This window comes from Larus michahellis, chromosome 6, assembly GCF_964199755.1.
Source record: "Larus michahellis chromosome 6, bLarMic1.1, whole genome shotgun sequence".
Classification (NCBI taxonomy): domain Eukaryota; kingdom Metazoa; phylum Chordata; class Aves; order Charadriiformes; family Laridae; genus Larus; species Larus michahellis.
The window spans coordinates 29,043,857-29,059,003 of NC_133901.1; the positions used below are offsets into that span (position 1 = coordinate 29,043,857).

Here is a 15,147-nt window from a genome sequence, read left to right on the forward strand (position 1 = left end):
GTTATTCATCACAAAAAGATTTTGTTTAACAGCAGCTGTCTGCAACCGCGTTCATACCTAGGTGTGGAGAGGAAGGTACCTCCTTTTCAGGTACATGCCACGGGCTACTTTTTGTTTATGTGTGTCTGGGAAAAGCATGAAGAAAGTAGACAGGAGAAGAGAATGCTGAATTCACAGAGCTGAAGTTTGAATTTGTTAGTGTACCAGGAAAATAGAGCTTGGTAGACGAAAAGAGAAAGCTAAGAAATGGCAGGGTAACCCAGAAGCACAAACAGTTTTCATAGTGGGATTTCATATAATTATACTTTAAATTAGCTCATGTCCTGCATCCACAGTAAGTTTTCCAATGAAATCTAGTGATTTCTCATCACAATCATACGTAAGACCCTCTTTACATTTCAGTCCACTTGGGTATATGCCCAGACTTTCACTCTGAATGTGGCATTAAAATGAATTTAAAAAAAAAGTAATCACCCAACACTCTTCTGCTGTGCTTTGACAAGGACCCAAAACCACCGCGTTTCTTGTGGTTTTCTACTAAAATCATTATGACAGGGTTGAGTGGAATCACGAGGCAGGTTTGCTGAGTGGTTTGGTTCTGAGAATATAATAGAGTCCAGAGTCAAAGCATTTATCTCCGGCATCAGGGCAAGGGATCACAGTGTTTCTGTGGGTACACATAACCATGTGCTTGCATGTCCTAGCCTCTGGGTGATTATATATCACAAAAGGTGATAACATGCACGCTGAGAATAACCCTGCAGGAGGCACCATGCATGGAAAAAAGCAGCTCTTCATGGTCTCCTTGAAGTTAGTCCCAGAGCTAAAGCCAGAAAGTCCTGGTCTATTATTCTAGTTCAACTTTAACCCATAAAGAAAGCAACAGCAGAACAGTATCAGTTGCTTCCACCTCAAGGAAGAAGCAGACCAAAGCATTTTCCAAAGATTTCCTAAAGCCTTCCAGAGACATATGCTGAGTTGCCTTTGCCCTCAGGCAAGACACAATCTTACTTATCTCTGCAAAGGTCCTGGAAACTGGTGGCTTCCCTTTCCACCACAGATGCCCGTTTGATTCAGACTTTGATGTCGCATTCAGTAACCAGCCAAGAAGTGACCAGAGTCAACTCCCAAAAGAGCAGCCCATGGATGAGAGTGCAGTCTGAAATTCAAAACCCAAATGGAAGCAGAGGTTCAAATGGAACAAAAGCAATATTAACAGGACACGTGGGATCCGGATCTGGGCTGAAACTCCATCCTTATTCAAGTCACAACAGACTCCTCACTTACTTAAGTAGGGTTTTGGCCACTGGGATATTCCTTTCAGTTTAATTAACAGACTAGAGCTATATCTTTCCCCTTTTGGTACTTTCCCATTTTTTATGCCCTGGGGAGTAACTCAACAAGCACCCAGCCTGGGGAACAGGTATTCGGAAATCCCTCTTAGCACAAGAGTCAGCGTTGTGAGCAACTTGCCCTGTGCTAAGAAGCTGACACAGCGAGCAAACGCCCCCTTACATAAGTGTGTAAAAACCTGTTCACTCCCCTTCTCACAAATGAGCAGTTTTATTCAATATGATTGCTGTTTCGGATCTCCCTTTTTGCCACCCTGTCAGGTTCTGCCTCCACCCAGAAGCAGCCAGATCAATACTGTAAGCGCAGAGAAAGGAGGAAAAAGCCGCACAGTGAAAGACTGCAGCCCAAGTGGGAGCCGTTTGCTTTGAGTCAGCGCATCAGATGTGTGTTTTCCCTCACGGATGTAGTACAAATTCTGAATCAAAAGCCAGGATTTTCCCCACCCACCACTCTATATTCACTGAATGTCACCAAGCAATAAATTCAACGCGACACGCTGGGAGATTAAGTTATGCTCCCTGCATAGCAAGGACAGCTGCACTGCACCGAGGATACACTAACAATGTAGATTTTTATTGATTTTGGCTGATCTCAATACTGTTGACCTCAAGACGTGTGATGCTAGATGGAGATGAAGATTAATGGTGAGGAATCTGGATGGGATCTATTACTAGTTTCTGTAGACACACAGTTGGCATGTCTATGGGGCAAATACATTGAGTTGCTTTGCCCTGCTCTTCTGAGCAGGCACACAGCGAGCTCTGCCCTAACCAGATGACATTCAGCTCAGGACCAAAAGCCATGCGGTTTCGTGAGCCTGGCTGAAAGCCCAGGCCAATATACCCAGCACCAACATAGCCATGGCCTCACAGCTCAGACCAGCGCTGGCTTTTGTCCAGACCAGACAGGGGCTCACATCTGTCTGCAACCATTGCACTGCCACCCTCTCCATTTAGCAAGTTCTGATCCTGCAAGGCTCCATGCTCAGGGTATGCCTCAGCCCTCGTGACACATCCAGCATCATCTCAGGTCAGACCATCCATAAACTGTAGGAGAACCTCTTGCATTTCACAGTGGCCAAGAACTGTACAAACCAGGCTGGGGAAGGTATTCAGCAGATTCAGGCTGCCCTGAGATGATGGGGCTGACCTAAAGCAAGTAATTTGAGGGTGATTGGACAGTAGTAAACAAGTCATCCTGCCTGCAGGGGTAGAAAGCATCGCAAATATGCATGTAACAGTAACTTTCCAGAAGAGGAGAGGGAGGAATAAGTGGAGACCTGCTCTGAGCTGAGTAACTGGATGGAGTCATCTGCCCTAACCGCAGTGCACCTGCTCTCAGGCTCTCTTGCTCCAGCCCTCAGTGCCCTCACCTCGCCTTCCCCGTGCTGCCACATCAAGGCAAGCACGAGGCACCTCTCCATGCCCAAGGCAGCTCAAGAATTCCCAGCAGTGCAGGAGCATGAGCAGGGAAAGAGGCAGAGCTGGGACAGGTAAAAGAAAGGGCAAAGAACCCTGCAGTCGCTGCTTCTGTTCCTGCATGGAAAGGATCAAAGAGAGAAACAGCCCCTTTCTGAAAACATCACTTGCCCGGCAAGAGCCATATGGGACAAGGTTTCCCCTCAGCAGGCACACAACTGGTGCAGCCACCAGCATGGAGATATGGAGATCAAATCTTACCAGGACTGACTTGCCGTTTTGGCAGACGGCTAATATAGGCAACTGCCTTTTTTTAGAGTGAGCCCTAGAGGTAAGAATGCCAGAATGCCTCTTGCTAGCAGTTTCTGAAGAAAATCAAAGGGGGTTTGGACCATCTGAAAGGTGTAGAAAAAGATATGTAAGAGTAGGAAAAAATTAATGACTCTGTCAAGGAATAGTAAAGGAAGCCTGAAGCAATGTAAGATAGGAAAGCATGATTATAGGAGAGATTGCATCCAGCACAGACAGACCCCAGCAGAGAAGACAGGCTGGAGTCCCAGAGTTAAGGCTGTAGGGACTCTCTGAAGACACATTTCAGCACAGGTCTCCTACAAAGCCAAAAATATAGGTGTAGAAGTTGAGGCTGGCAGAAATGGATCAACAGTGCATTCCCCATTTGTGCAACAGGTCTGAGACATCCACCATTCTACAATAACCCTCTGAAAGAGGTTTTTGCTATCATCCTAGAAAGTCATTGGAACTTGAGAATGGATCTCCAAAGATATGGATGGGAGAAAAAAAAAAAAAAGTCAATCTAGGGATGTGGCAAGGAAGTATCCTGACAGGGACATGCTATCATTGCCCTAAATTCTATCTACTGTCAGTATAAACTATTCCTTTTCTTTACAATAGTGCTGGGTCACACAAGAAATTTCAATTTTTAGTCTTTTGGATTAATGGGACAAGCTGAGGTAAGGCAGGTCCTGTCATGTTGGAAGTTCTAGTACATATGCTATATCAATGACTTAAGCTGGTCATACAGCATGATCTTTTACCAACCTACAACCTTTAAAGAATGAGCTTTTGCAACAGGCTTCAGCATAGAAAGCACATGCACATGGATGAAGAGTTTTGTAAATATCACATGGTTTCCTTACAGACTCATACAGATGCCCTGTACACAATATACATAAGCATGCAGTGAGGGAGCAAAGAAAACCCACAAAATATGCAAAACAAGGAAGGTCCTGAGAAAAATCATGGAGAAAGTTCTTCTCAGCTGTGCGCTAACTCAGATGCAAGGAACCGAGAAGCGCTCTGTATTGAACTTCGCAAACGAAAAGAATTCATCAAGAACATCCTAAGAAAGGCTGGGCTCAAAGACCAAGTTTGCTTTCTAATGAAAATGACCTGCTAGATTTTGAACGTTGTGGGTTAGTTGCTGGTGCCAACGAGGAACGAGTCACACAAGACTACTCCAGAAACATCAGAACTCAAAATATTAATGCGTGGCTTGCAAATGAATGTCACTTCAATTAATAAGATGCTGACTTGTGTTTGCAAACGTTGGGGCCCCTGAGGCCGTTATGAGAGTGAGGAACGAAACAGCCAAGCTGTTCTGATCCAGGGCAGCACAGCGATGCACACAGAGCCACTACAAACAAAGGAAGAACAGACAAAAACTCCTCCTGCCAGAGACAGGCAGCCAAACATTGTGGTGACACCGTACTGCTCTGGCAGAACAAGGTGAGGATAAGCCACATGAAAGCTAACCTGTCTACACTGCAAAACCAACTGGAGCTGGGATTGTGAAATGCTGCCACTTGCCGCTCTGCAGCGGCTCCCACTCCACCACTGTGCGCTTGAGCAGAAGTGGCTTTAGCTCGGAGCAGTTCAAAGACAACTCGTCATCCCCGGGCAGCTCATCTTCTGTTTTGTACCCATGAACTACATCACACAACAATTCTGGTCTGGTCATTGTCCTCTGGTAGGCAAAACCCCTGGTACTTGGACAGTCTGCCTTTCTAAAGCAACATAATTATACCCAACACCATTAGCAACAAAACAATTAATTCCTAATTCCAAAGGTCTTATAGAAATTAGATGGAGATAAGAAAGAGAATAAACCCTTTGCAAATGCAGCACAGCGCAGGGTGTCTGCGTACGCCTCACTTAATTACCTATTCAAAAGGAACAAAGCATCTTTCGTACTGTGACTCCAAAAATTAATTAGTCTCAGTTGTCATTAAATAATGATCCAGTTCAGCTCTAATTAAATTAGGCTGCCTTTGACAATCAGCTGCAGCAGTAAGCTGAAGGTAACTAGCTCCTCTTCCCTGCATCTCTCCCTGGCATCAGCAGAGGCAAGGATGCTGGCAGTGTCCTGCAGTCGAGCATGGAGCGTGATCAGGATGCCCACAGGCCTCGGGAACAGCTGGCACGCAGGAAGCCTCCTGGACTTCAGATCTTCTGTCACAAGAACTAATGCCTCAGGGAGAACTAACTTCTTTGCAGCAAGATTACGTGCATTCAGCGTTGTATTTCAGCATGATCTGCTTTTTGTCACTGCTGTGTTCAGCCCCAGGTGTCCCACATACCCCTGCAAACTCCCTTTCTCCGGCTGCTGGAGGAGACTCAATCAGGCTCAGCATTTTTTCTCTTCAAGGTATCCCAAGGGCAAGAAAAAACCCCCATGCTCTGGACTTTGGCTAGAGGAAGAGTACATGAAGGTTCTGCCCAGTCAAATACAGCTTCCTTAGGAAAAGGGAGGAGGGGAAGAAGTTTATTACATCATCCTGTCATCACTGATCTGCCCTGTGGGACTCAACCCAGCCTTCAACACGGGTTCCCTTCTGCACAGCCACTCAAGGATGGTGGGATCTCAGTCACAGCAATACCTTTGTTGCTGAGCTGGCGCCTTGCAAGTCTCATTATCCTGTAGCTGAAATAGGACAATTACAACTCACCTCCCACATTTTCTACTCTTCCTTTTGACCCTGAGCAAAAGCTTAAGGGAGAGGGGCCTAGTCTACCCTTTGGTTAAGGGAGTGGGTTACAGCACACCAGGCTCAGCAGGTCCCTGCCTGCAGCACTTCACCAGGCTTCAATGTTTTCCAGCTCTGGGAGACCCCAAGCCAGAGCCGTTAATGTTGCATTTAGTAGCGCGGTCACTTATCTTTCATTAGTTCATCTAACTTTAAACTGGAAGAAACTTTTTGCACCAACAGCTACCTCTGGTAACAAGTTACACAGTGTAACTGCGCAGTGTGCCAGGAAGAGCAAGTTAGATGAGGGGAAAGAGCCTGCCTGTCTGCAAGTTAAAGGCCCTGTCTCCTTTGGGTTGCTCTCCGCCAGTCCAGTTTTATACTCCAGCTACTGAGATTAAGCAAGTATGAAGATTCTAGATAACCTTCTCCATGACACTCACCAGTAAGTTGACTCCTAAGATAGTTCCCCTCTCCCTCGCTTTTGCGAGGCTGGAGTCCTCACCTGCTTAGCTGTTTATCGGAACTGCTTCATGTCTTTGCACATCCATTGATTCTTTTGAAGTTTGACCAGATTACCAGAGACAAACGCTTCCTAAAAAAGAAATCACTGGGAAATACAACGTGCAAGGAACTCAGGGTAGGGAACCGCCACACCAAAGTAGCTTTTTCTCCTGAAACATTTTACGAATCCCAATAGAAGGAAAAGATATAGAGGCAGGGAGATTATAACTGTTTATAGATCAGCCGTGTCAAACCACAGATAAGCATTTCAGAGCGTTTGCATAGTCATCTGTGTGTCAATACGCTGCCAATAAAACATGACTGAATAGCAACCTTGTAAAATGAAGTCCAAAATTCCAGAAAATAATTACATCAACTTTCAAGGACAGCATCACTATTCAGTCCAATTTGAAACGTCACCTTTGCAAATGAACACATGCCCATCTCCCTGGGTCACTTGCGCCTTTATTTCTCCCAGGCAGCTATTAGATGCCAACCAACGTAGTGGATGCCTGCTCTAGAAGAAAGGCAATTGGACCTGCTGCCTCCCCCACCACTCATCTCCCAGGCAAGTACTGCAGCTCAAAACCCCATCAAACCTCCATGCTCAGATCTGTGGAAACTTGTAGTGCTCCAACAAGTTAAAATTACCCTGAACTCCCTGCAATCTGAGAGCTCCCAAAGTGCCCCCACATTAAGGAGATTACACAAAAATGTGAAATGCTCAAGTCATTTGAAATTGCCATGTGATGAGCACAGAGTAAAGGGACATTACTGGACTGCTTTGGATGGTTTTGTAAAGCCTTGTAGCTTGGGATTCAAGCAGCACTAGGAGATGTACACACATCCCTTAAGATGTATCAGACAGAGATGGAAAGGGGCAAAGAATAGCCGTAGTAGGGAGACACTCCTTGGCTCAGGTAAGGTCTGTATGCCAACCACATCCAGATGCTGCGGCTCTTCTTACTTGTTAAGACCTTCTGGGAATCGGGAATCAGTGAGTGGAAGTCATTCTGTATAAGTTATGTACGTGGTGGTGCTAGCTAGGAATGCGAGAACATGGGGAAAGGGTCAGGAAATATAAGCCACTAAAGAGAGACAGACCTGCAATAACTGAGCTGTTTTCTCAAGTATAAGTAAAAAGAAGTATGTGTTCCCACTTGCAACCCTACAGCATGTGTACAGAAACCTCCAGAGAGCTGTTCAGATGCCTTTCTTCAGGATCTGGCTCACTGTAACGTGTCCGAATGCTGTGTTCCCATTTCTCCTTACAAAGGTTTCAGCAGAAGGTGTTGATAGCATGCTTTTCCTCTTCTCCCTCTACAACATCCATACTCTCCTTGCTTTTGGAACTGGCCAGTTCCCACCACTGCTGACAGACGTTTAGAAAAATACTCAATTCTGACAAATTTTATGCCACCTGGTGGCCAGGTAGATAGAAAACACGAGTGCCCTGTGCTCTTTCAAGGGAATGCTGCAAGTGGTCCAGCTTTTACCAGATTTAAGACAATTTTAATGAGAACATTTATAAAACTAAGATGTAGGAGTACCAGTGGGGGAGACTATTTTATTAGATAGCATTCCTCCATCAGGGGATCTCTCAGCTGTGGATTTTTAATGCCTATTATTGCATCGCAACCTCAATATGGTGCATTAGGGGAAAGAAAGTTCTGGCAAAACAAACCAAAAAAACCACCAAAACCAACCAACCCTGCATTAACCACCCGACAAAGCCCTAGGAAATCTGACTTCACTGTATGCCAATCACAGAACCCATTTGGCTATCGTTAAAATTTAAAGTTTTCATGGTCTGTCCCAGCAGGGAAGGAAGAGAGCCTGGGAATGCGCTAATTTTACAAGCTTTTCTTTCCCACTTGCATGAGATGGAACTGGTGCTGGTGGTCTTTCTGCAGGAGGAAGCAACTCTGGGCTCATACCCCAGCACCCATGCTGCAACGAAAGAGCTGGCCTGGTGATGCACAAAGCAGATATGGCTATACAGGGGAAGTCCCGCAAAACCCAAATGACACAAGGTGGTTTTTATCTGCTCTGCAGCTCTGATTGCAACTGCTTCCCCATCACAGCAATGAAACTGCCTACCAGAGTCAAGCTTTTGGAGGGACACACAGCTGAACGTTGCACTGTGGTCCAGGGAATGACCACAAAGATGCACCCCAGGGCCCCAAGGACACCCACCCTGTCACTGAAAAGAATCATCAGTGGGCTGTAGGATTAGCTGCTTTGGAGATGTAAATTTGGATGAGCTACAGTATGGGTGTGTAATTTTGGGATGACAAGTATCTTTTTAAATTAGTATCATTTCTTAGTGTTGCATTAAGAGAAAAGGAGGCAGGGGAAGGAGAAGACTGAATTGCCCAGCTGAAGCAGAAACGCAGCTTCTCAAGCTGCAAAATGAAGGATTGTACAGCAAGCCAATCCCAGATTCAGCGTGGGTTGGGGGGAGCATTGCTCCACGCTGAAGGCTCCTATTGGAGTGGGGTGGGAGGTGCACAGTGGACTTCTGTCTTGGCCCATGAGTCAGAGAAAGGCCACGTTGCCATGTAAACCAGCACACAGCAGAAGCCTTTTCCCTAAGAGCAGCTCTTGGATCCAAAGCCTTTTCAAAGCCAATGCAAAGGGTAGCCAGAGCTCACATTTATGCAGCGATGACAACTTGCAAGAGGATTCCACTTCTTACATTGTACATATGAGGATTTCAAGGGCTTTTGACTTCTCTAATCAAAAGCCATTTTCACCACAACACTCAAAGACCTTGTGTGAAATCAAGATAGTTTCTTTGCCAAATTTTCTCTGGGTAAACTATTGCTCCTCATGTGCCAAGTTGAGTAAAAAGAAAGAGTAACAAGTTTTAACATTTTTCTCTGCTATTAGTCAGAGAGGAGAGTTAAACCGCTGAGGCTTAAGTCTTCCACAAAAATTCAGCCTAATTAAAAAGAAAAAAATGCATAGGAAATTTTACCAGGGTGCCTGAAAACAGGGACAGAGGATAGAAAAGCTCAGACAATTTGAGCCAAATCAGGGTCCTCTTCTCTCCTACAGTGAGTTATGTCTCTGTGTGGATTTTGCAGAAGTTCAGACTGAGCTGCAGACTTCACAGAGCTCCCACACAGTAGAGACAAAACCAAGAATCTCACGCTGCTTGTGAACATTTCTGCAAGGCAGTGCCTCACCCAGTTCTTAACAGGAAGCTTCCCATTAACAATAAGAGAAGAATGACGAATGAATGCTTAAATGCTCTCCAAACCCATTCACTTATAATTGTTTTATGATATAAACCATGCTAGTCACACAAGTGTTTCAGGGAAACTTGTATTCTATATGTTCAAAATGAGCCCAAATGGTTCTGCGGTGTATCTCGTCCCTGCACTGTACTGCATGCTGCACAAACTTGTTGGAAGACAATCTTGAGATGATGCTCTGGCTCGGTATTACAAACAGCCTACACACGGACTGCAAAAACTCAAGGACAGATCTGCATCCCATTGCCCCCCCTCTTCACATAGCTTCTGTCAGGTATTGATAGAAAGCGGGTGGGGGAAGCAATCAGCCTTCTGTTTTGTAGAGATGAATGCAAAGTCACATCTGATATGCCGTGACTAGCCCCCAAGAGCAACCCTACACTGAGGAGCTCGTAGGAATTTCCCACTGACCACCTGCTCTTGAAACTGCAGGGGGAAATCCCACACACTCTGGGATGAAGGGAGTTCAGTTAAAAACAGCCCTTAACAATTACAGCTGCAGGTTATTTTTAATTGAATTCAGATGATGAATGTGAAATAGATGATTTCAAGTGAGATAAGCAGGGAGATTCTTACTCTTGTCAAGAAGGTACAGAGCACACGCTCTCCCCAGCCAGCCTAGAGAGGAACTTTTTAATCACTGAAAGAGAAATTACGGGTCCAAACTATCAAGGTCTTCAGTGCTCAAAATAGCCCTAGGGCAAGTCAGCAGGAGATGCTGGTTCTTATCTCTGGACAGACCTAGAGGCCCTCAAGAAGCTTTGTCCTTCAAGGACTGTCCACAGACTTGGAGCGTGGTTCTCCCTGTCACCTCACCACCATGGCTGTCCTCAGCCCTGCAGAAGGGAGAGGGGGGATGTTCTCACACTTACTGTGACGCAGTTCAGAGCTGGCTACAGACTCCCCACACAACCCCGGCATAGCTGATACTGTCTGGGCAATAGCTTCCCCACCAGAAACACAGGGACAAGATTTCCTTTCTCCCACTGTTTGTCTTGTCCATCTAGATGGTAAGTCCTTTTACGTGTAAAAGATGCCGTGAAACAACAAGGCAGCCAGAGTTTTTCGTAACGTATGGGTACCAGTAACTAAACTATGCCTTAAACAGAAGCTTTGTAGGCACAATGGGTGTCTCCCAGCATTGACAGAGAATAAGAATAGGTTTGATAAGTTCGGGGTATTTTCCACAGAAGCTGATAAAAATATTCATTAAATTAGAGCCACTGTATGTCAGGCTGAATACCAACACAGCAACGTGGACATGTGCACAAACTACGAAGATGGACATCTCCCCACACCACAACAACTTTTATTTTGATTCTGAGCTTGTTTTACCCACACACGTGGTAGAACTGTAAAAAAGACAAAAAGTCTTTTCTAGGCTATTGTTACATGGAAATACAAGTAAATTCACTCCAGAGGAACTCGATCAACACTCATTTCTAATGTAATGAAAAGAGCACATATGCAGCTCCTCCTTTTCCCTCAACCCCAGACCTTTGTGGGACATTATTTCCATTAGAAAGAATGAACTGTAAATGCATGTGTGCAAAATAAAGGGACGAGCAGAGATGGAAAGAAAAAAAAAATATAATATAAACACAGCATTTCACAAGATAATTGCAGAACAAATAGAAAGCAGGGCAGAGCCAACCAAACACAGACAGCCCGCGCTACATTCTCATGACCATCTCAAGAGCATTTTAAGGCAAAGGGAAATGGAGTAGATAGATTTCTACTGAGCCATTTCTTGGTATCTCAAAGATGACTAAAAATAAAAATTGCAGTAGAAGCACTGCTGAGTGGGCACAGGTCTCGCATACACTGTGCACATTCAGTGTCAATGCCTGCATGTGTGGAGCCAGGCACAAGATGGAACTAACCTAGTTCTTAAATGCACTCCACAGCTGCCACATGGCAAAAAACCCCCGGTTGTGACTCAGCCAGCTGGGATTAGGGCCAGCAAGCCCCCTGCAAACACTTTCACAAACCTTCACAACAGCCTGCCCTACCATTCTCCCTGTGTAAAGAGACCCAAGTTAGCTGGGTAAATTTTATAAAATCATGCTAAGAGGAGAAAAGGAAATCCAGCAGTTACCAGCCACAATTTAAATGCAAAGTAAATTTCAGGAAGTCACCATCCAAAGAGCCAGAGGAAGAGACATCCTGAAAGAGTACATCCCATGGAGTGTCCCCCACAGCCCAGCTTATCTGTTGGGCAGGTGGTTCACCTGCCCAAGGGAGCATCACTGTGCTCCACCCTGGCTTAGCCCAGGCTCCAAGCAGCTGATCACTGTCAGCCTCCCAGGACCCTTTCAGAAGTAGCAGGCACTGCACTTCTACCTGGAGCGTAGGCTGATTTGTTAACTAGCTATTGAAATTAGTAATCCTCAGTTGAGTCAACAGTTAGGCAGCTGCTTATATCGCCTTACAAGGAAAAAAATATTGACACTCTTATACTGTCAACAGATCTAGAAGTAGGCAAATACAGACAGAGATAGAGTATCCAGATAACCTGCCAACCCCTGCCAATTGCAAGTAAAAATATAAACAGAAGGCGTTCTGCTTTGTGAAGATTTGCAACAGGGCAGCAGCTACATGAGGAGCCCTATAAGCATCTTTCAAGCTGAGTTTAAGGACAGAGGAGCATTATTCTGCTATCCCAATGATTTTTCTGCTCAGAAGAGCTGCTGATGTTATAGGCCTGAGCGACTGGAAAGCAGTGCCTCTGCCCCTTTGGCAGAGGCAGCAGAAGTTTACAAATTCAGCTGCAGTTGCCAGATCACCAAATAAAACCAGGGCAGTCTGGATTTTGAGACACTTTAAACCAAAATGCCTAATTTGATTTAAAACCTTGACGTTGTCCTGCTCATTGTGGCTTACTGACAATAATGGACACAGGTATCCTTGGTCTAGAGCCTACCTCAGATTTCAGGGATATAGTACATATCCCTGCTCTTTGTCACTCACCATTTTCACCCGAGGGTAATAAGCGTCAGAAGATGCTGGGCCAACAAATACTTCAGATTATCCTGCCTGAAACTTTTTCTCTCTTCTATGCCGTCTCCCACTGCTCTGTCTCCTGTAGCTCTTCCTTCCACACGTATTCTACAAATCCTCCTTCAGCTACTTCCCCAGAGGGTCCTTTCCTTGGGCGTAGCTCTTTATGTATCGCTGGGCCATCCTTTGCTCCGCATACCACATGGCCTGGGAGGGACTGATGGTTTAACAAGTTACTCCTGTGGAAGTACCTCTCAAAAAGGCTTTCCCTAAGAGGCCAAATGTCCTTTTACAAAACCAAGCTAGTTGTTCTTCCTAGAGCGGCTGTGACAAGGGCTGGGTGAGCAGCTGATAACCCTTTCAGCAGCGAGTTAGGGCTAATACAACTGAAAATGGTAGAGCTCCTTTGTTGTACAAAGACCTATTCTTTGCGGAGTTATAATTACGAAGATTGCCTTAAGGGCAAAAAGAAACCCCTCCATCTCTACCCTCAGCCCCTTGCTCTTTTTTTTTTTTTTTTTGAGTCAACTCAGAGGAAGACTATTCAATCCATTTCCTCATAAAAACCACACAGACGCTTCAACAATGACAAATGGCTGCTTAGGCTAACCACATGCATCCCCACAGCCCCTACTTTCTAACACACTCTTGGCAAAGCCAAAGGGACACATTGGTTTGTGGTCCTGTGGGGAGTAAATCTGTAACGGAGGCCTGAAGCCCACACCAGTTTGGGATTAGTGCGCATGGAGTAAATACTGGCTGATGTTCAAATAATTAACCTCAGGGGAGGGTAGAGGTGCAGACGTGCAGGAGAAAGATTTTAAGATATTAGCCATACTTTTCACAATGTCTATGAAGGTTCAGCTCTAAGGACAGGCATGTTCCAGGTTTAGGTTTGTGAGGTAGAAGAAGACAAAATTCAGGCTCAGCCCATCAAGAAATGGGCAAAGGTTCAGTCTGAGCTGCAATTTCTTCTACCTGAACCAGTTTGCCCAACCCTGGAGATGCTACTCAAGATATTAGCTTTGCTGAGGTTCCCACCTGACATCTTTCAAGGAGGGCAGAAGGGCTCAGAGAACTCCAACTCCACCTTGGCTTATAAACCTGCCAAACATGTTTCTTGGCAGGGTAGCAGAGTCATTTCCCCAAAGGCATGGTGGTTTTGCTTTGTCTTTTACCAGGTTCTAGCCCTGTGGTGCTAGCAGTTGTCACTGGGAGACAATCCTAAACCAAGAAAGCGAAGCAGGAAAAAAAGTAAATAAATAAAAAACAACAAAAATGTGAAGACCACAACTACACACAAAAAGGACACGTTGTTGAGCAGACAAAAGCCAAGATGGATGAAAAAAAATGACTCACTTCTTTTCAAAAGTTTTTTGCTTGTTCCAAAGTAAAAACAAATGGTGGAATAAGTCATTTCCATTGTGTTTAGCTGCTCTCTGTGGTTTTTACCAGTAGCCACAATTGTCTGTGTTGACTTAAGTATTATTTATAAGGTACAAGTATGAGTTGTGGAGAAGTCAACTGGGGATTTGACAAACTGCAAGAAAGAGCTTGGAAGTTTTCCTGGTCTTCACTGTGCCTGACATTGACCACCACTGTCCTCTTTCTGTCTCTTTCCCCTTTCTGCCCCTGATAAGAGAGTTTTGCCATTTTTTCCTCTTCTGTATTATAGGCTGCGAATACCTCTGCAGGAATGTATCCAACACCAGCAGTGACACTCACTCTTTCAGTACTAAAAAGGAAAACACTGGCACCTCACTTGAGAAAACATTGGAAATGGAAGAGGAAAGAAGATTAACTGATTCTCTAGGAGGAGACCTACAACCATCCAGGCTGCAATGAGACTGTCAAGTCCCCAAAACTCAATAGATACAGAGATGTGTCAGCACAATAGGTGCAGAGATGACCAAGCAGGCTCTGCACATGGCGGCCTTGGATTGCCAGGATCGATGAGGGCATCACAGATACTTCTGTGCTCATGGCACTCAGCCAGATTGAGTCTGGAAATGTCCCGGCCACATTTCCAGGCACCATCGTGCAAACCCAATCACTGTTTCGGGACATGAGTAACATGCTGAAATGGCACTTTTCTAGCCTGAACTTACTTATGGCTCATATCTTCAGTTGACAGATCCCCATTTTATGCTCTACCATGGCAAAACCACCTGGTCCCCCTCTCCTCTCTCTTTCTCTTGCCTGTCTTGGCTTAACTGTAATTTGAATTGAAATTTCTAAGCAAACCAAAACATTTTCATTTTAAACCAACTTTAAACTGCTCTAGAATACTTAATATCTGTGGATACAGAAAAATGTTTAATTTCAATCAAATATATTATAGAAGTTTTATTCAATACTTCCAGCTCAACATACTGTGTTTGGTTGCAAAAAAACCCTCATTATTTCCTGAATATCTTGACACTATTTCTCCCTTTTAGGATTAATACAAACACACCTTAGAGTTTCCCAAGGGGTGGAAATATTCTTTCCTCTCCAGTTCTGCTCTGTTAGCCACTTGAATCTGTCGGCTGCATATTAGGGCCTGGAGTTGACTATTTACTAGGAAAGTGGGCACCTTTGTTAAAAGGTGCTTCTCATTAAAAATAGCAACATGGCAATCTGGGATGA

General features: G+C 44.9%; 1 protein-coding gene across 1 annotated transcript in view; it reads right to left on the reverse strand.

The window, feature by feature from the left end:
* TP63 (tumor protein p63) overlaps positions 1-12,643 on the reverse strand; it is a 134,132-nt gene extending 121,489 nt beyond the window's left edge. Inside the window, exon 1 of the mRNA XM_074592018.1 lies at positions 12,490-12,643. The gene's annotated coding sequence lies outside the window, so the exon portion shown is untranslated. The remainder of the gene's footprint in view (positions 1-12,489) is intronic.
* Positions 12,644-15,147: the final 2,504 nt, after the last annotated feature.